General features: G+C 45.2%; 1 pseudogene; it reads right to left on the reverse strand.

Moving 5' to 3' along the window:
• LOC103630846 (lipase-like) overlaps window positions 1–22751 on the reverse strand; it is a 57581-nt pseudogene that overhangs the window by 33945 nt on the left and 885 nt on the right.

The following is a 22751-nucleotide window of genomic DNA, read 5'->3' on the forward strand; positions in this document are numbered from 1 at the left end:
TCCACCGATGGTTTTGCTATTTTTTAGTTCTAATCTAGTTTCTTGGAATGCTCGCAAACAAGCCAATGTGTCCCATTCAAGTACTGAAGCAGAGTATAAGTCTCTAGCAAATAAATGCAACTGCAGAAATTATCTAGGTTTAGACTATTTTTAAGAAACTCAGTATTACAGAATCAAAAATTACATTTCTTTGGTTTTATAATGTGGGTGCATCATATTTGATGGCAAATCAAAAATTACATTGTCGACGAGGGAGACACTTTCTGGGGGTTTCTACCTTCCGCCACAGGGGCGAAAACAGGCGCTAGGGCGGTAGTAGGGGGTAAGCACTAGTGGGCCAAGGATGGCGAGCGCGGCACATGTGGGGGACTTCCAGGATCCACCGCGTGGGTGGTCTAAGAGTTGCATGCATGCGAGCGATGGGCTAGAAGGACGAACAAGGTGGAGAGGGCGAGGAGATGTATGGCGGGCTAGCGTGGGACCAACTTGGGGGAGTTTGTTGGCCACGGGACTGGTGAGTGGGTGCTGGCGGATTTTGTGGGGCAGGGGGTGTGTTTGGTTGTTGGGGGATGACGGCTGTTGGGGGGCTTACAGGGGTTGGTGGAAGATCGGAATGTACCAACCATTCACATCCAACTGCTTACGTCTTGGCAAAAACCGGACCGGCAGCACCTGGGCCACACACCCTTCTCTGGTGAAGCCAAGCCGTTCGGAAATCCAAAGTTCGTGGGGGACGTCAAGATGATGGTTGACCTCTAGAGGCAGGTGCGCAGGCAGCTTAGGGACTTTGGGGCAACCACCGCTTCTTCGGTGGCGTAAGGGAAGAGCAAGCAATTTTTGAGGGCATGATCGCCGGGAGGCATCCAGGCCTCTAGGTATTGGGTGTTGTTGCCCCCTACCGTCTTGATCCATGCTCTCGTGGGAGCCAGAGGACCCCTCTCCACCTTGAGACTGACTGCCTTTAGGAGACGAGGAGCCAAAAGGGGAGATGGAGCCACTGACGCGTCCATAGCTAGGATGTGATATCCTGGCCCCTAGGATGGTGATATCCTAGTGAAAGGGAATTAGACTTACACCTATTTCCTAATTGATTTTGGTGGTTGAATTGCCCAACACAAATAATTGGACTAACTAGTTTGCTCTAGTCTATAAGTTCTACAGGTGCCAAAGGTTCACATTAAGCCAATAAAAAGACCAAGAAAGGGTTCAAACAAAGAGAGCAAAAGACATCCTAGAAGGCACCCTGATCTGGCGCACCGAACTGTCCGGTGTGCCACCGGACAGTGTCCGGTGCACCAGGGCATTCGACGCTGAACTCGCTACCTTCGGGAAATTTAGAGGGCGCTCCGCTATAATTCACCGGACTGTCCGGTGTGACAGTGGAGCAACGACTACTTCGCGCACAACGGTCGTCTGCAACCGCATTCAATGCGCTATAGTGCGCGCTAGAGTCAGAACACACGCAGTTGGCACACCGGACAGTCTACAGGACCTGTCCGGTGCACCACCGGACAGCCCAGAGGCCCCACAAGTCAGAGCTCCAACGGTCGAACCCTAACGGTCTGCTGACGTGGCTGGCGCACCGGACAGTGTCCGGTGGCGCACCGGACTGTCCGGTGCGCCACGCGACAGCACACTTCCAACGGCCATTTTTGGTGGTTGGGGCTATAAATACCCCAACCACCCCACATTCAATGGCATCCAAGTTCCTACACTTCTACACCTTACAAGAGCTATAGCATTCAATACAAGACACACCATAGAGATCAAATCCTCTCCCAACTCCACACAAAGCTTTAGTGATTAGAGAGAGAGAGATTTGTTGTGTTCATTTGAGCTCTTGCGCTTGGATTGCTTCTTTTCTTTCTCATTCTTCTTGTGATCAAACTCAATTGTAACCAAGGCAAGAGACACCAATTGTGTGGTGGTCCTTGCGGGAACTTCGTGTTCCGTTTGATTGAGAAGAGAAGCTCACTCGGTCTAAGTGACGTTTGAGAGAGGGAAAGGGTTGAAAGAAACCCGGTCTTCGTGACCACCTCAACGGGGAGTAGGTTTGCAAGAACCGAACCTCGGTAAAACAAATCATCGTGTCTCGCTCTTTATTCGCTCACGATTTGTTTTGCGCCCTCTCTCTCGGACTCGTTTCTATTTCTAACGCTAACCCGACTTGTAGTTGTGCTTAAGTTTATAAATTTCAGATTCGCCCTATTCACCCCCCTCTAGGCGACTTTCAATTGGTATCAGAGCCCGGTGCTTCATTAGAGCCTAACCGCTCGAAGTGATGTCGGGAGATCACGCCAAGAAGGAGATGGTGACCGGCGAGAAGCCCGCTACAAGCCACGTGAAAGCTCCATCGGGAGAGTCCCGCAACAAGGGGAAGGAAAAGGAATCCCCTTCACACAAGTCGCGTTGGAGTGGTGACAAGAAGAAGAAGATGAGGAAGGTGGTCTACTACGAGACCGACTCCTCGTCGCCATCCACCTCCGGCTCCGACACGCCGTCCGTAACTTCTAAGCGTCATGAGCGCAAGAAGTTTAGTAAGATCCCCCTACTCTATCCTCGCATTTCTAAACATACGCCATTACTTTTCGTCCCATTGAGCAAACCACCAACATTTGATGGTGAAGATTATGCTAGGTGGAGTGATATGATGCGATATCACCTAACATCACTCCACAAAAGTATATGGGATGTTGTTGAGTTTGGTGTACAAGTATCATCCGTAGGGGATGAAGATTATGATGAGGACGAAGTGTCCCAAATCGTGCACTTCAACTCCCAAGCCACCACTATACTCCTCACCTCTCTAAGTCGAGAGGAGTATAACAAGGTGCAAGGATTGAAGAGCTCCGAGGAGATTTGGGACGTGCTCAAGACCGCGCACGAAGGAGACGAGGTGACCAAAATCACCAAGCGGGAGACGATCGAGGGGGAGCTCGGTCGCTTCCGGCTTCGCCAAGGTGAAGAGCCACAAGAAATGTACAACCGACTCAAGACCTTGGTGAACCAAGTGCGCAACCTCGGGAGTAAGAAATGGGATGACCATGAGATGGTTAAGGTTATTCTTAGATCACTTGTTTTCATTAACCCTACACAAGTTCAATTAATTCGTGGTAATCCTAGATATACACTAATGTCTCCTGAGGAAGTAATAGGTAATTTTGTGAGCTTTGAGTTGATGATCAAAGGCTCAAAGAAGATCATCGAGCTAGATGGCCCCTCCACGCTCGAAGCACAACCGGTTGCATTCAAGGCGACGGAGGAGAAGAAAGAGGAGTCTACATCAAGTAGACAACCCATCGACGCCTCCAAGCTCGACAATGAGGAGATGGCGCTCATCATCAAGAGCTTCCGCCAAATCCTCAAGCAAAGGAGGGGGAAGGATTACAAGCCCCGCTCCAAGAAAGTTTGCTACAAGTGTGGTAAGCCCGATCATTTCATTGCTAAATGTCCATTATCTAGTGATAGTGACAGGGGGGACGACAAGAAGGGCAAGAGGAGAGAAAAGAAGAGGTACCACAAGAAGAGGGGCGGCGATGCCCATGTGTGCCGCGAGTGGGACTCCGAAGAGAGCTCCTCCGACTCCTCCTCCGACGAGGACGCCGCCAACATCGCCGTCACCAAAGGTCTCCTCTTCCCCAACGTCGGCCACAAGTGCCTCATGGCAAAGGACGGCAAAAGGAAGAAGGTAAAATCAAAGTCTTCCACTAAATATGCAACCTCTAGTGATGAGGACAATTGTAGTGATGAGGAAGATAATTTGCGTACCCTTTTTGCCAACCTAAACATGCAACAAAAAGAATTGAATGAATTAATTAGCGCTATTCATGAGAAGGATGATCTCTTGGACACCCAAGAGGACTTCCTAATTAAGGAGAATAAAAAGCATGTTAAGGTTAAAAATGCTTACGCTCTAGAAATAAAAAATGTGAAAAACTATCTAGTGAGCTAAGCACTTGCCATGATATCATTGTCAACCTTAGAAATGAGAATGCTAATTTAATTGCTAAGGTTGATTCAAATGTTTGTGATGCTTCAATTCCCAATCTTAGAGATGATAATGTTGAATTACTTGCTAAGATTGAAAAATTGAATGTTTCTCTTGCTAGCCTTAGAAATGATAATGAAAAATTAATTGCTAAGGCTAAAGACTTAGATGTTTGCAATGTTACAATTTCCAATCTTAGAAGTGAAAATGACATTTTACATGCTAAGATTGTTGAACTAAAATCTTGCAAACTCTCTACATCTACCGTTGAGCATGTTTCAATTTGCACTAGATGTAGAGACATTAATGTTGATGCTATTCATGATCACCTAGCTTTAATTAAGAAACAAAATGATCACATAGCTCAACTTAATGCAAAAATTAATGAGCATGACTTAGAAAATGAAAATTTTAAATTTGCTAGAAGCATGCTCTATAGTGGGAGACGCCCTGGCATCAAGGATGGCATTGGCTTCCAAAAGGGGGACAATGTCAAACTTAATGCCCCTCCTAAAAGATTGTCTAACTTTGTTAAGGGCAAGGCTCCCATGCCTCAGGATAACGAGGGTTACATTTTGTACCCTGCCGGTTATCCCGAGAGCAAAATTAGGAGAATTCATTCTAGGAAGTCTCACTCTGGCCCTAATCATGCTTTTATGTATAAGGGTGAGACATCTAGTTCTAGGCAATCAACCCGTGCAAAATTGCCTAAAACGAAAACTCCTATTGCATCAAGTGATCATAACATTTCATTTAAAACTTTTGATGCATCTTATGTTTTAACTAACAAATCCGGCAAGGTAGTTGCCAAGTATGTTGGGGGCAAGCACAAGGGGCGAAAGACTTGTGTTTGGGTACCCAAAGTTCTTGTATCTAATGCCAAAGGACCCAAAACCGTTTGGGTACCTAAAACCAAGAACTAAACTTGTTTTGTAGGTTTATGCATCCGGGGGCTCAAGTTGGATCATCGATAGTGGATGCACAAACCACATGACAGGGGAGAAGAAGATGTTCTCCTCCTATGAGAAAAATCAAGATCCCCAACGAGCTATCATATTCGGTGTCACACTCGGGTTTCGGGGCACCAAGACCCGAGCATGAACATAACCACCAGGTGTGCTGGGACCAAGTCTCACACATATGATGAATCATGGCACAGGTTCGAATGTCACATCTTTACTATATAATAGGAGTTCTATACAAAATAAATAATTACATTATAAGGAGACAACGATCCCGCAATCCAAAGTTGACTGGGAGACGACGGCCTAGACCTCTCACGAACATATCGCAGCATCCTCCATGCGCCTCATCCTGTGGTACCTGTTCTTGACCTGTGGGGGGATGTGAGACAGCAAGAGTGAGCTCACATACGTTCATCGCTCAACAAGTTGTGAGGAATAATGTGCATGAACTCGCCAAAGGTGGGAGCTCACGTGAAGTGTAAGGCTTACCAAAGAGGATGGTTAGAGCTGAGCATTGCTTCTAAATTTAGTCAAAATTTTATTAGCGGTTACTAAGTATAAGTAAATACCAACCCAATTAAATAGTAGAACAAAAGTAACAACATCACCTGCGATGCAATGCATATGACAATTTGAATTTAGTTCCATAAATTAATCATGTGAGGGTCCGAGCTGCTCATGACTGTGAGCACGGCTAGTATACCAGTTTTACACTCTGCAGAGGTTGTGCATCTTTACCCACAAGTCATGTTACCCATCTGCCAAGGGATCGCGACTTCCATACACCTCTATCGAGGAGGCGAGGCAGGGTAACACTACGAGGCCTTTACAAAGTTCCACTAGCTTCAGAAAACCCGCTACAGTTTATAGGAAGCTCCAATGCAGGGTTCTTGCCTGACCGCCATCACAGCAAAATCAACCAAGGACCTCCCTACACTGACCACTCCCCTACTGCCCTTGCCCCTTTCGGGTAAGGTAGTCCTCCACTAGCTTTCCTAATTAATCATCCAAGGGCGTCCATAAACCCTTGTGGTAGCACTGTTTTCCCGGGTGGTCGCTGAAAGGGAAATGTGCCCTTGGGCCATTTCTAAGTATTTTGGTGATTGAGTGCAAACACAAGTGCTTAAATGTGAGAATATGCCCATGGTTGAACAAAGTGCAAATCACAAGTAAAGGTATGTTTCTAAGCCTTAGTACATTGGTTTTGTGTACTAATATATTTGTCTAAGTGTTAGAAACAGAAAGAAGAAGAGAAGAGAAGACTTGGCTGTGTGCAGCCAAGGGGCTGTTTCGGTCTGGGGCACCGGACTGTCCGGTGGTGCACCGGACAGTGTCCGGTGGTGCACCGGACACTGTCCGGTGCGCCAAGCTGCCTCGGCCGAAGAGGCCGCTCTCGGGTTTTTTCTCCGGCGACTTCGGCTAAAATTCACCGGACTGTCCGGTGAGCCAACGGTCGGCCGGGCCAACGGTCGGCCGCGCGTTCGGCGCGCGACACGTGGCCGAGCCAACGGTCGGAAGGAAGCACCGGACTGTCCGGTGTGCACCGGACTGTCCGGTGCGCCAGATCTGCAACGGTCGGCAATGGTCGGCTTCGCCAATTAAGGAAAGGAATCGGGCACCGGACACTGTCCGGTGTGCACCGGACTGTCCGGTGCGCCCGACGACAGAAGGCAAGAATAGCCTTCCAGATGTGCTCTCAACGGCTCCTAGCTGCCTTGGGGCTATAAAAGGGACCCCTAGGCGCATGGAGGACAGAACCAAGCATTCCTTGAGCACTCTTGATCACTCACCCATCAATCTCGCGCACTTGTTCGACATTCTAGTGATTTGAGCTCCGTTCTAGTGTGCTAGTCTTTTGAGCTCAAGTTTGGGTCTTGTGTGTGCGTATTCGCTGTGATCTTTGTGTCGTGTGTGAGTTGCAAATCCCTCCCTTGCTCCGTGATTCTCTGTGAACATCTTTTGTAAGGGCGAGAGGCTCCAAGTTGTGGAGATTCCTCGCAAACGGGATTGAGAAAAGAAAAGCAAGAACACTGTGGTATTCAAGTCGATCATTGGATCACTTGAGAGGAGTTGAGTGCAACTCTCGTCCGTTGGGACGCCACAACGTGGAGTAGGCAAGTTTTGTACTTGGCCGAACCACGGGATAACCACCGTGTCATCTCTGTGATTAATTTCTTGTGGTTATTGTGTTTTGACTCCTCTCTAGCCACTTGGCCATAATTGTGCTAACACTTAACAAGTTTTTGTGGCTTAAGTTTTGAAGTTTTACAAGATCACCTATTCACCCCCCCTCTAGGTGCTCTCAATTGGTATCGGAGCCGTTCTCTTCAAGAAAGGGACTAACCGCCCGAAGAGATGGATCCTAAGGGGAAGGGAATTGTGATCAACGACAAGGAGAAGGAGTCCTTCGTCAACGAGCCAAGGGATGACAAGTCAAATGACTCGGGCTCAGGCCACAAGCGAAGAGATGGGAAGAAGAAGAAGACAAGACGCATCAAGGAGATCGTCTACTACGACAGCGATGAGTCCTCTTCTTCCCAAAAGGACGACGACCACGACAAACAAAGGAAACCGGTTAATTCTAACTTTTCTTTTGACTACTCTCGTATTCCGCAAAGTTCAAATTCACATTTGCTTTCTATTCCACTCGGCAAGCCCCCACACTTTGATGGGGAGGACTACGGATTTTGGAGCCACAAAATGCGTAGTCACCTATTCTCTCTCCATCCTAGCATATGGGAGATTGTAGATAGTGGAATGCACTTTAATAGTTCGGATAGTCCTATATTCATTAATGAGCAAATCCATAAGAATGCACAAGCTACTACTGTTCTTCTAGCCTCATTGTGCAGGAATGAATATAATAAAGTGAGTGGCTTGGATAACGCCAAGCAAATCTGGGATACCCTCAAGATCTCTCATGAGGGAAATGACGCTACCTTGCTCACCAAAATGGAGTTGGTGGAGGGCGAGCTTGGACGGTTCGCGATGATAAGGGGCGAGGAGCCAACTCAGACATACAACCGGCTCAAAACCCTTATCAACAAAATAAGGAGCTACGGAAGCACGCGATGGACGGACCACGACGTCGTCCGACTAATGCTCAGGTCCTTTACCATTCTTGATCCTCATCTCGTGAACAATATTCGTGAGAATCCCAGGTACACGATGATGACGCCCGAGGAAGTACTTGGAAAATTCGTGAGCGGGCGAATGATGATCAAGGAGGCAAGGTACGTCGATGACGCGTTGAACGGTCCAACCCACGAGCCTCAACCCATTGCTCTCAAGGCATCGAGAAGCAAGGAGGCACTACCAAGCAAGGTGGCGCAAATTGAGGCGGCCGGGCTTAATGATGAAGAAATGGCTCTCATCATTAAGCGCTTCAGGACGGCGTTAAGGGGTCGCAAGGAGCATCCCAACAAGACCAAGACGAAGGGGAAGCGCTCATGCTTCAAGTGTGGTAAGATTGGTCACTTTATCGCTAATTGTCCCGATAATGATAGTGACCAGGAAAAGAAGAGTGGAAAATGGGAAAAGAAGAAGAATTACAAGAAGGCAAAGGGCGAGGCTCATATTGGAAAGGAGTGGGATTCGGATTGCTCCTCGTCCGACTCCGACAACGAAGGACTCGCCGCCACCGCCTTCAACAAGTCATCCCTCTTCCCCAACGAGCATCACACTTGCCTCATGGCAAGGGAAAAGAAGGTAACCACTCGTAATGCTAATACTTATGATTCTTCTAGTAATGATGAATCTAGTGAGGATGAAGTAGATTATTCATGTTTATTCAAGGGCTTAGATAGATCTAAGATAGACAAAATCAATGAATTAATTGATGCCTTGAATGAAAAGAATATACTTTTAGAAAAGCAAGAGGATTTGTTGTATGAAGAACATGATAAGTTTGTAGAGGCTCAAAAATCCCTTGCATTAGAAATTAAGAGGAATGAAATGCTTGCTTGTGAAGTGTCAACATGCCATAATTCTATTTCTAACTTAAAGAGCATAAATGATGATTTAAATGCTAAACTAGTAGAAGCAAATAAATCCAACTCTTGTGTTGAATATGTTGAAGTTTGCACTAGGTGTAAGGATATTGATATTAATGCTTGTAGCGAACACTTAGTTTCAATTTCAAAATTGAATGATGAATTAGCTAGTATTAATGCTCAACTTAAGACTAGCAAGAGTAATTTTGATAAACTAAAATTTGCTAGGGATGCCTACACGGTTGGTAGACACCCCTCAATTAAGGATGGGCTTGGCTTCAAGAGGGAAGCCAAGAACTTAACAAGCCATAAGACTCCTATCTCCACCAAGGAGAAAGGGAAGGCTCCTATGGCTAATAGTGCTAAGAAGAATCATGCTTTCATGTACTATGATAGGAGATACTCTAGAAATGCTTTTAGAAGTAATGATGTTTTTGATTCACATGCTTATGACTCTTATGATATGACTGCTTCTAGTTCTCATGTTATGCATGGTAGAAATGTGTTTAGAAGAAATGTTGTTCATCAAATACCTAGGAGAAATGTTGTTAGGAAAGTAGTGAATGAACCTTCTACCATTTATTGTGCTTTGAATGCTTCCTTTGCAATTTGTAGAAAGGATAAGAAAATTGTTGCTAGGAAGCTAGGGGCAAAATGCAAGGGAGACAAAACTTGCATTTGGGTCCCTAAGGATATTTGCACTAACCTTGTAGGACCCAACATGAGTTGGGTACCTAAGACCCAAGCCTAAATTTGCCTTGCAGGTTTATGCATCCGGGGGTTCAAGCTGGATTATAGACAGCGGATGCACAAACCATATGACGGGGGAGAAGAAGATGTTCACCTCCTACGTCAAGAATAAGGATTCCCAAGATTCAATCATATTCGGTGATGGGAATCAAGGCAAGGTAAAAGGGTTAGGTAAAATTGCGATTTCTAATGAGCATTCTATCTCTAATGTATTTTTAGTAGAGAGTCTTGGATATAATTTGCTATCTGTTAGTCAATTATGTCATATGGGATACAACTGTCTGTTTACAAATGTAGATGTGTCTGTCTTTAGAAGAAGTGATGGTTCACTAGCTTTTAAGGGTGTATTAGACGGCAAACTTTATTTAGTTGATTTTGCAAAAGAAGAGGCCGGTCTAGATGCATGCTTAATGGCTAAGACTTGCATGGGCTGGCTGTGGCATCGCCGCTTAGCACATGTGGGGATGAAGAACCTCCACAAGCTTCTAAAGGGAGAACATGTGATAGGTCTAACCAATGTTCATTTCGAAAAAGATAGACCTTGTGCAGCTTGTCAAGCAGGGAAACAGGTGGGAGGAGCGCATCACAGCAAGAATGTGATGACCACTTCAAGACCCCTGGAGCTGCTACATATGGACCTCTTCGGACCCGTCGCCTATCTGAGCATAGGAGGAAGTAAGTATGGTTTAGTTATTGTTGATGACTTTTCCCGCTTCACTTGGGTGTTCTTTTTGCAGGAAAAGTCCGAAACCCAAGGGACTCTCAAACGCTTCCTCAGGAGAGCTCAAAATGAGTTTGAGCTCAAAGTGAAAAAGATAAGGAGCGACAACGGGTCCGAGTTCAAGAACCTTCAAGTGGAGGAGTTCCTTGAAGAAGAAGGGATCAAGCACGAGTTCTCCGCTCCCTACACACCACAGCAAAATGGTGTGGTAGAGAGAAAGAACAGGACGCTCATCGACATGGCAAGGACGATGCTAGGAGAGTTCAAGACCCCCGAGTGCTTTTGGACGGAAGCCGTTAACACTGCTTGCCACGCCATCAACAGGGTCTACCTTCATCGTCTCCTCAAGAAGACGTCGTATGAGCTACTAACCGGTAACAAACCCAATGTATCGTACTTTCGTGTATTTGGGAGTAAATGCTACATTCTAGTGAAGAAGGGTAGAAATTCTAAGTTTGCTCCCAAAGCTGTAGAAGGGTTTTTGTTAGGTTATGACTCAAATACAAAGGCGTATAGAGTCTTCAACAAATCATCGGGTTTGGTTGAAGTCTCTAGCGACGTTGTATTTGATGAGACTAATGGCTCTCCAAGAGAGCAAGTTGTTGATTGTGATGATGTAGATGAAGAAGATGTTCCAGCGGCTGCTATTCGAACCATGACGATTGGAGAAGTACGGCCACAGGAACAAGATGAACGAGATCGACCTTCTTCCTCGACTATGGTGCATCCTCCAACCGAAGGTGACGTACAGGTACCTCAAGAGGAGGCGCTTGATCAAGGGGGAGCACAAGATGATCATGTGATGGAGGAAGAAGTGCAACCGGCACCTCCAACCCAAGTTCGAGCGATGATTCAAAGGGATCATCCCGTCGACCAAATTCTGGGTGACATCAGCAAGGGAGTAACTACTCGTTCTCGATTAGTTAATTTTTGTGAGCATTACTCTTTTGTCTCTTCTATTGAGCCTTTCAGGGTAGAGGAGGCCTTGCTAGATCCGGACTGGGTGTTGGCCATGCAGGAGGAGCTCAACAACTTCAAGAGAAATGAAGTTTGGACGCTGGTGCCTCGTCCGAAGCAAAATGTTGTGGGAACCAAGTGGGTGTTCCGCAACAAACAGGACGAGCACGGGGTGGTGACGAGAAACAAGGCTCGACTTGTGGCAAAAGGTTATGCCCAAGTCGCAGGTTTGGATTTTGAGGAGACTTTTGCTCCTGTGGCTAGGCTAGAGTCAATTCGAATCTTGCTAGCATATGCCGCTCACCATTCTTTCAGGTTGTACCAAATGGATGTGAAGAGCGCTTTCCTCAACGGGCCAATCAAGGAGGAGGTGTACGTGGAGCAACCCCCTGGCTTCGAGGATGAACGGTACCCCGACCACGTGTGTAAGCTCTCTAAGGCGCTCTATGGACTTAAGCAAGCCCCAAGAGCATGGTATGAATGCCTTAGAGATTTCTTAATTGCTAATGCTTTCAAGGTTGGGAAAGCCGATCCAACTCTTTTCACTAAGACATGTGATGGTGATTTGTTCGTGTGCCAAATTTATGTCGATGACATAATATTTGGTTCTACTAACCAAAAGTCTTGTGAAGAGTTTAGCAGGGTGATGACGCAGAAATTCGAGATGTCGATGATGGGCGAGTTGAACTACTTCCTTGGGTTCCAAGTGAAGCAACTCAAGGACGGCACCTTCATCTCCCAAACGAAGTACACACAAGATCTGCTAAAGCGGTTTGGGATGAAGGACTCCAAGCCCGCAAAGACTCCGATGGGGACCGACGGACACACCGACCTCAACAAAGGAGGTAAGTCCGTTGATCAAAAAGCATACCGGTCAATGATAGGTTCGTTGCTTTACTTATGTGCTAGTAGACCGGATATTATGCTTAGCGTGTGCATGTGTGCTAGATTTCAATCCGATCCTAAGGAATGTCACTTAGTGGCGGTAAAGCGAATTCTTAGATATTTAGTTGCTACGCCTTGCTTCGGGCTCTGGTATCCAAAGGGGTCTACCTTTGACTTAGTTGGATACTCAGACTCCGACTATGCTGGATGTAAGGTCGATAGGAAGAGTACATCGGGGACGTGCCAATTCTTAGGAAGGTCCCTGGTGTCATGGAACTCTAAGAAACAAACCTCCGTTGCCCTATCCACCGCTGAGGCCGAGTACGTTGCCGCAGGTCAGTGTTGCGCGCAACTACTTTGGATGAGGCAAACCCTCCGGGACTTTGGCTACAATCTGAGCAAAGTTCCACTCCTATGTGATAATGAGAGTGCTATCCGCATAGCGGAAAATCCTGTTGAACACAGCCGCACAAAGCACATAGACATCCGGCATCACTTTTTGAGAGACCACCAGCAAAAGGGAGATATCGAAGTGTTTCATGTTAGCACCGAGAACCAGCTAGCCGATATCTTCACTAAGCCTCTAGATGAGAAGACCTTCTGCAGGTTGCGTAGTGAGCTAAATGTCTTAGATTCGCGGAACTTGGATTGAATTGTAGCATACATGTGTTTATGCATTTGATCAGGTTCATTCTGCATTTTGTTGCTTATTGTGGTGCTCAAGTTGTACCAACACTCCCTGGACCTCACAAGTCCGTTGCAAAGTGATGCACACGTTTAGGGGGAGATGTGTTACAACTTGACCCTTTGAGACTAACCATGTGCTTGAGTTTGATGATTTAGTCTCGAAGGAGGATTGAAAGGGATAAGGTGGACTTGGACCATGAAAGACTTCCACTGCACTCCGATGAGAGGGTAACTTATTCCAAGTTCATCTTTAGACTCTTATTGCCTTTGTATTCTTACTGAAGATTTTGGTGAGGCAATGGGGTTAAATAGGCCAAGATTAATCCCGTTTTGGTGCTTGATGCCAAAGGGGGAGAAAATAAAGGCCAAAGTGATAAATGGATCAGCTACCACTTGAGAGATTTTTGAAAATAGTAGAATAGAGTTTTTGTTTTGTCAAAAGCTTTTTGTCTCTATTGTCAAAAGTTGGCTTCTTGTGGGGAGAAGTGTTGATTATGGGAAATAGGGGGAGTTTTTGAAATCTTTGATCAATCTCTTCTGGAATGACTCTCTTTATGCTTCAACATGTGTGTTTGACTTAGAGATAGAGATTTGAGTTTGATTTGCAAAAACAAACCAAGTGGTGGCAAAAGATGATCCATATATGCCAAAATTGAATAAAACTCAAAGTCAGTTTTTATTTGAAGAGATTTTGCACTTGTCCTAGTTGCTTTATGTTGTGTTGGCATAAATCACCAAAAAGGGGGAGATTGAAAGGGAAATGTGCCCTTGGGCCATTTCTAAGTATTTTGGTGATTGAGTGCAAACACAAGTGCTTAAATGTGAGAATATGCCCATGGTTGAACAAAGTGCAAATCACAAGTAAAGGTATGTTTCTAAGCCTTAGTACATTGGTTTTGTGTACTAATATATTTGTCTAAGTGTTAGAAACAGAAAGAAGAAGAGAAGAGAAGACTTGGCTGTGTGCAGCCAAGGGGCTGTTTCGGTCTGGGGCACCGGACTGTCCGGTGGTGCACCGGACAGTGTCCGGTGCGCCAAGCTGCCTCGGCCGAAGAGGCCGCTCTTGGGTTTTTTCTCCGGCGACTTCGGCTAAAATTCACCGGACTGTCCGGTGTGCACCGGACTGTCCGGTGAGCCAACGGTCGGCCGGGCCAACGGTCGGCCGCGCGTTCGGCGCGCGACACGTGGCCGAGCCAACGGTCGGAAGGAAGCACCGGACTGTCCGGTGTGCACCGGACTGTCCGGTGCGCCAGATCTGCAACGGTCGGCAACGGTCGGCTTCGCCAATTAAGGAAAGGAATCGGGCACCGGACACTGTCCGGTGTGCACCGGACTGTCCGGTGCGCCCGACGACAGAAGGCAAGAATAGCCTTCCAGATGTGCTCTCAACGGCTCCTAGCTGCCTTGGGGCTATAAAAGGGACCCCTAGGCGCATGGAGGACAGAACCAAGCATTCCTTGAGCACTCTTGATCACTCACCCATCAATCTCGCGCACTTGTTCGACATTCTAGTGATTTGAGCTCCGTTCTAGTGTGCTAGTCTTTTGAGCTCAAGTCTGGGTCTTGTGTGTGCGTATTCGCTGTGATCTTTGTGTCGTGTGTGAGTTGCAAATCCCTCCCTTGCTCCGTGATTCTCTGTGAACATCTTTTGTAAGGGCGAGAGGCTCCAAGTTGTGGAGATTCCTCGCAAACGGGATTGAGAAAAGAAAAGCAAGAACACCGTGGTATTCAAGTCGATCATTGGATCACTTGAGAGGAGTTGAGTGCAACTCTCGTCCGTTGGGACGCCACAACGTGGAGTAGGCAAGTTTTGTACTTGGCCGAACCACGGGATAACCACCGTGTCATCTCTGTGATTAATTTCTTGTGGTTATTGTGTTTTGACTCCTCTCTAGCCACTTGGCCATAATTGTGCTAACACTTAACAAGTTTTTGTGGCTTAAGTTTTGAAGTTTTACAAGATCACCTATTCACCCCCCTCTAGGTGCTCTCAGTCGCTCCATGTTCCAATTAACATAATGATCTTATCATGAACAGTGATAATAAACAGATAATAAAAGTGTGATCATGAATAATGTATCTTCATACCCAAAACCACATAAAGCACTAGCAAGTACTACCCAAAAAGTTCAGTGGTAAACAAGGTATAAAGATAATCAAACTAGGGTAACCTATTGGGTCCCATCAAAATTAACCTATGCAGATCATTATGATTAATCAGAACATGAGTAGGTAAAAAGAAGTGATCAAGGGCACAACTTGCCTGGGACTTGAGATTCTAGGTACCAACTTGCTCTTTAGATGACACGTGTCCTCACGCTAGTCGTAGCATTACAAACAAACAGTGTATAGGCAAAATTAACATTACACCAAACATAATGATAAATTGTATAATTATGATCTGCGCGTTGCTACAAGATCGTAGAAACAAGAACCACTAAATTCGGAGCTACGAATATTGAGTTATGAATTTCTGAAATCATTTAGCACCTAGAATAGATTAATTCAATTGAGCAAATTTTAATTCAATTTTCATGGTTAAACAAAGGTACTAGGTGATAAATAATATTAATACAAAATTATTGCAACTAGAATGACTCAATTTGGAGTTAAAATGAATTAACTATGAATTTCACAAGTTTCTAGAATTATTTTTGTATTAAAAATCATTTTTCTAAATAAATTCTAAATTTCTCATGGCTGCAGGACTATGGACACTATTTTAACAAGGTCCAGGGGGCTCTGTGTAAAGTTTTGGGCCTAACTGTTAAGTCTTCCTATAGTGGAGGGATGGCGGGTTTATTTGGTAAAAGTATAAGGTCTCTTTTGCAAGTCTTGCTCGGCGAAGGGGTATCAATAGATCTGAGCCACCCGATTAGAAATCAACGTCGAGGATTTTAAAGACTTGAATGGGCTCTCACACGACAGATCTAGATCGGACGACGTGCAGCTATCCGCGAAGGGAGTACGCCATCAAGTCGATCACAATGGTTCACTCGAAATCCAGCGGCTGGCATCCCCTGAAATCCAAGCCGTCCAACCCGAAATCACTGGTCAAGAGATCATCTTCCTCCCATGCCCATCAGGACGCGACGAGGTCAAGCGACCGAGGTGGGGCGGCCCTAGCGAGGTCCCGCCATACAAATCCACCCAATGTATACATTCACGATGCGGGTATCCTGGCGAAACTGGAGGGTGAGCTTACCGTAGTTCAGCAGCGGCAGGCATTGCTGGTGGCGATGGACAAGGGCCTGGCGGCGAGACACTTGCTCCGGCGAGCGATTCGTCCAGCGACCAAGGCCGTGGGTACGGGTGTTTTGCACTCCGGCTTCCGTAGTCCCTCTATAATGCCCCCGGACACGACGGTGAGTTAAGAATGGCGCACGATGGTCTGAATCGTCCTTCCCCGACCACGATGGTGAACTTCAGCACCCGACGGCACAGTTATGGCTCAAATTGATGGAGGAAGGGGGGTGGTAGGGCTCCATTTATATACGCGTGACAGGAGAATCCTCGGCCAACAACCCCGCGCGGTTTCCGCGGGCACTGTTGCCGGCAGCAAGTCCGAGCAGAGGAGGAGGAGGACGACAGACGAAGCGGACCCACATGTAAGCGCCACACAAGAAAAAAAAGGAAAGAACGTAGAGTGGGCTGGCGTTCAGGAATTTGGCCCGCGGTTAAGACTGTGGACGGCAGACGGGCTGCGCGGGGGTGTTGGTGGGCCGAGACAAAGGGGTTTTGGACCAGGCGCAGGTTTCCTTCACTTTTTCCTTTTCAAATTTAAACTTCTATTTGTTTTCAACTATTTTAAATCTAAATGGGTCACTAATTCAAATCTGTTTTGAATTTCAAAGTCTAGTTTATACGCAACAACCAGTATAATCCCAGAATGATGCAAACTTTTATTTTATTTATTCATTTATTTATTATCCTACAAAAGCAAATGCTTTTGGATATATAGCACACATATAGTTATCTTAAGACAAATAGTTTCTATTGTATGGTTATTTATTAAAAGATGTTATGACATTAGTACTTATAAACTTCAACAAAGAATAATTTATATAAGAATCTTTTTATTGAATCTTTATTATAAAACTTTTTATTTTAGGCGATGTAACTTCAAAAGTTATAAAAAAAAATCTAATTCAAGATCTTTGAAAAATTTTTACATAATTCTCAAAATGAGATTTTGAGGTGTTACATTCGGGGATGGAAATCAAGGTTTGGTCAAAGGATTGGGTAAAAATGCTATATCACCTGACCATTCCATTTCCAATGTTTTTCTTGTAGATTCTTTAAATTACAACTTGCTTTCAGTTTCGCAATTATGTAAAATGGGCTACAACTGTCTTTTTATAGATGTAGGTGTTACTGTCTTTAGAAGAAGTGATGAATCAATAGCATTTAAGGGAGTGTTAGAGGGTCAGCTATACTTAGTAGATTTTGATAGAGCTGAACTCAACACTTGCTTAATTGCTAAGACTAACATGGGCTGGCTCTGGCATCGCCGACTAGCACATGTTGGAATGAAGAATCTTCACAAACTTCTAAAGGGAGAACACATTTTGGGACTAAAAAATGTTCATTTTGAGAAAGACAGGATTTGTAGCGCATGTCAGGCAGGGAAGCAAGTTGGTGCTCATCATCCACACAAGAACATCATGACGACTGACAGGCCACTCGAGCTCCTACATATGGACCTTTTTGGCCCGATAGCTTACATAAGCATCGGCGGGAGTAAGTACTGTCTAGTTATTGTGGATGATTATTCTCGCTTCACTTGGGTGTTCTTTTTGCAGGAAAAATCTCATACCCAAGAAACCTTAAAGGGATTCTTGAGACGGGCTCAAAATGAGTTCGGCTTGAGGATCAAGAAAATAAGAAGCGACAACGGAACGGAGTTCAAGAACTCACAAATCGAAGGCTTCCTTGAGGAGGAGGGCATCAAGCATGAGTTCTCTTCTCCCTACACCCCACAACAAAATGGTGTAGTGGAGAGGAAGAATAGAAGTCTATTGGACATGGCAAGAACCATGCTTGATGAGTACAAGACTTCGGATCGGTTTTGGGCCGAGGCGGTCAACACCGCCTGTTACACCATCAACCGGTTGTATCTACACCGAATCCTCAAGAAGACATCATATGAACTCCTAACCGATAAAAACCCAATGTTTCATATTTTAGAGTCTTTGGTAGCAAATGTTTTATTCTTGTTAAAAGAGGTAGAAAATCTAAATTTGCACCTAAGGCTGTAGAAGGTTTTTACTAGGTTATGATTCAAACACAAGGGCATATAGAGTCTTTAACAAGTCCTCTGGATTAGTTGAAGTCTCTTGTGACATTGTGTTTGATGAGACTAACGACTCTCAAGTAGAGCAAGTTGATCTTGATGAGATAGGTGATGAAGAGGCTCCGTGCGTCACACTAAGGAACATGTCCATTGGGGATGTGTGTCCTAAGGAATCCGAAGAGCCACCACATGCACAAGATCAACCATCTTCCTCCACACAAGCATCTCCACCAACTCATGATGAGGATAAGGCTCAAAATGATGAAGGAGAAGATCAAGAAGTTGAACCACCTCAAGAGGAGAGCAATGATCAAGGGGGAGATGCTCATAATCAAGATGAGGAAGATGAACAAGTTCCAAGGCCGCCACACCCAAGAGTCCACTAAGCAATCCAACGAGATCACCCCGTCGACACCATCCTCGGCGACATTCATAAGGGGGTAACCACTAGATCTCGTGTTGCACATTTTTGTGAGCATTACTCTTTTGTTTCCTCTATTGAGCCACACAGGGTAGAGGAAGCACTTCAAGATTCGGATTGGGTGGTGGCGATGCAAGAGGAGCTCAACAACTTCACTAGAAACGAGGTATGGCATTTAGTTCCACGTCCTAATCAAAATGTTGTAGGAACCAAGTGGGTCTTCCGCAACAAGCAAGATGAGCATGGTGTGGTGACAAGGAACAAAGCCCGACTTGTAGCCAAGGGGTATTCACAAGTCGAAGGTTTGGATTTCGGTGAAACCTATGCACCCGTAGCTAGGCTTGAGTCAATTCGCATATTACTTGCCTATGCTACTTACCATGGCTTTAAGCTTTATCAAATGGACGTGAAAAGTGCCTTCCTCAACGGACCAATCAAGGAAGAGGTCTATGTTGAGCAACCTCCCGGCTTTGAAGATAGTGAGTATCCTAATCACGTATATAAACTCTCTAAGGCGCTTTATGGGCTCAAGCAAGCTCCAAGAGCATGGTATGAATGCCTAAGAGATTTTCTTATCACTAATGGCTTCAAAGTCGGAAAGGCCGATCCTACTTTATTTACTAAAACTCTTGACAATGATTTGTTTGTATGCCAAATTTATGTTGATGATATTATATTTGGGTCTACTAACGAATCTACATGTGAGGAATTTAGTAGGATCATGACAAAGAAATTCGAGATGTCTATGATGGGGGAGTTAAAGTACTTATTGGGATTTCAAGTGAAACAACTCCAAGAGGGCACCTTCATTAGCCAAACGAAGTATATTCAAGACATTCTAAACAAGTTTGGGATGAAGGATACCAAGTCCATCAAGACACCCATGGGAACCAATGGGCATCTCGACCTCGACACGGGAGGTAAATCCGTAGATCAAAAGGTATACCGGTCGATGATAGGCTCTTTACTCTATTTATCTGCATCTCGACCTGATATTATGCTTTCCGTATGCATGTGTGCAAGATTCCAAGCCGACCCTAAGGAAGCTCACCTTATGGCCGTAAAACGAATCTTGAGATATTTAGTTCATACTCCTAAGTTTGGGCTTTAGTATCCTCGGGGATCCACATTTGATTTAATTGGTTATTCGGATGCCGATTGGGCAGGGTGTAAAATTAATAGAAAGAGCACATCGGGGACTTGCCAGTTCTTGGGAAGATCCTTGGTGTCTTGGGCTTCAAAGAAGCAAAATTCCGTAGCTCATTCTACCGCCGAAGCCGAGTATATTGCCGTAGGACATTGTTGCGCGCAATTGCTTTGGATGAGGCAAACCCTTAGAGACTATGGTTACAAATTAACCAAAGTTCCTCTTCTATGTGATAATGAGAGTGCAATCCGCATGGCGGATAATCCTGTTGAGCATAGCCGCACTAAACACATAGCCATTCGGTATCATTTCTTAAGGGATCACCAACAAAAGGGAGATATCGAGATTGCATATATTAACACTAAGGAACAATTAGTCGATATTTTTACCAAGCCACTAGATGAACAAATGTTTAACAAACTTAGGCATGAGCTAAATATTCTTGATTCTAGGAATTTCTTTTGATGTTTTGCACACATAGCTCATTATTATACCTTTGATCATATCTCTTTCGTGTACTATGACTAATGTGCTTTCAAGTATATTTCAAACCTAGTCATAGGTGTATTGAAAGGGAATTCGAGTCTTCGGCGAAGACAAAGGCTTCCACTCCACTCCATCAACTCATCCTTCGCCGTCGTTCCGACCACCTCTCCATCTTTGGTATAATCTTCACTCATACTTTGTTTGCCAAAGGGGAGAAAGTAGTTTGAGAGGGCTTATATTTCACTCAAGTATCCGTTTTTGGCGATTCATGCCAAAGGGGGAGAAAGTATTAGCCCAAAGCAAAAGAACTGCACCACCACCTAATTTTAAGATTTTCAAATTGGTATCTCATTGTGTTCAAAAGGGGGAGAAAGTAGTATTTTCAAAATTGGTATATTAAAACCCTCTTGAACACTAAGAGGAGGATTTTATTGAAAGGGAGTTTTGTTTTAGTCAAAGGAAAAGCATTTGAAACAGGAGGAGAAAATTTCAAATCTTGAAAATGCTTCTCAAAATCTTATTCATTTACCTTTGACTATTTGCAAAAGGACTTTGAAAAGAATTTACAAAAGAATTTGCAAAAAAAACAAAACATGTGGTGCAAAGCGTGGTCCAAAATGTTAAAAATATAAAGAAACAATCCATGCATATCTTATGAGAATTTTTATTGGTTCAATTCTAAGTAACCTTTGCACTTACAATTATGCAAACTAGTTCAATTATGCACTTATATATTTGCTTTGGTTTGTGTTGGCATCAATCACCAAAAAGGGGGAGATTGAAAGGGAATTAGGCTTACACCTATTTCCTAATTGATTTTGGTGGTTGAATTGCCCAACACAAATAATTGGACTAACTAGTTTGCTCTAGTCTATAAGTTCTACAGGTGCCAAAGGTTCACATTAAGCCAATAAAAAGACCAAGAAAGGGTTCAAACAAAGAGAGCAAAAGACATCCTAGAAGGCACCCTGATCTGGCGCACCGGACTGTTCGGTGCACCAGGGCACTCGACGCTGAACTCGCTACCTTCAGGAAATTCAGAGGGCGCTCCGCTATAATTCACCGAACTGTCCGGTGAGTCACCGGACAGTGTTCGGTGCACACCGGACTGTCCAGTGTGACAGCAGAGCAACGGCTACTTCACACGCAACGGTCATCTGCAACCGCATTCAATGCGCTACAGTGCGCGCCAGAGTCAGAACACATGCAGTTGGCGCACCGGACAGTCTACAGGACCTGTCCGGTGCACCACCGGACAGCCTAGAGGCCCCATAAGTCAGAGCTCCAACGGTCGAACCCCAACGGTCTGCTGACGTGGCTGGCGCACCGGACTGTCCGGTGCGCCATGCGACAGCACACTTTCAACGACCATTTTTGGTGGTTGGGGCTATAAATACCCCAACCACCCCACATTCAATGGCACCCAAGTTCCTACACTTCTACAGCTTACAAGAGCTATAACATTCAATACAAGACACACCAAAGAGATCAAATCCTCTCCCAAGTCCACACAAAGCTTTAGTGATTAGAGAGAGAGATTTGTTGTGTTCATTTGAGCTCTTGCGCTTAGATTGCTTCTTTTCTTTCTCATTCTTCTTGTGATCAAACTCAATTGTAACCAAGGCAAGAGACACCAATTGTGTGGTGGTCCTTGTGGGAACTTCGTGTTCCGTTTGATTGAGAAGAGAAGCTCACTCGGTCTAAGTGACCGTTTGAGAGAGGGAAAGGGTTGAAAGAAACCCAGTCTTTGTGACCACCTCAATGGGGAGTAGGTTTGCAAGAACCGAACCTTGGTAAAACAAATCATCGTGTCTCGCTCTTTATTCGCTCACGATTTGTTTTGCGCCCTCTCTCTCGGACTCGTTTCTATTTCTAACGCTAACCCGGCTTGTAGTTGTGCTTAAGTTTATAAATTTCAGATTCGCCCTATTCACCCCCCTCTAGGCGACTTTCACCTAGCATAAGGCTTAATAGAATTAATAGAGTAACCATACCAACAAGGTGTATCTTCTTTTTTGAAACCATATCATGAAAGAACCTCCAAGTTAATCATGCTTGGCTTGGAGCAATTTGGGATGTGTGACCGACCTGGAAGTTTTCTCGGGTGCGCATGAGTGAGTATAAAGTGCGCACAAAAGACCCGTGTTGGTCTGTAGGGACAATATATGATCCTAGTGAGCTTCCAGGAGTAAGTACCGCCGGTCCAGGATTTGACGGGGTGTTACAAGTGGTATCATAGCCGACCCTCGCGGTTTCATGGGCGTGTGTGAGTTAGGGGTTCGGGTATATGGCACATGGCGCATGTGGGCCCTGAGTGGTCACATGGCATGGCATATGATAACACTAGACACACAAACGTGACTAAGAGGGGAGGTTCCTGGATTGGGGTTGACCGACGAGAACGTCGGTCTTCTAGGGGGTGGATTGTGATATCCTGGCCCCTAGGACGGTGATATCCT

The sequence above is a fragment of the Zea mays genome, chromosome 6 (genome assembly GCF_902167145.1).
Source record: "Zea mays cultivar B73 chromosome 6, Zm-B73-REFERENCE-NAM-5.0, whole genome shotgun sequence".
Taxonomy (NCBI): Eukaryota; Viridiplantae; Streptophyta; class Magnoliopsida; order Poales; family Poaceae; genus Zea; species Zea mays.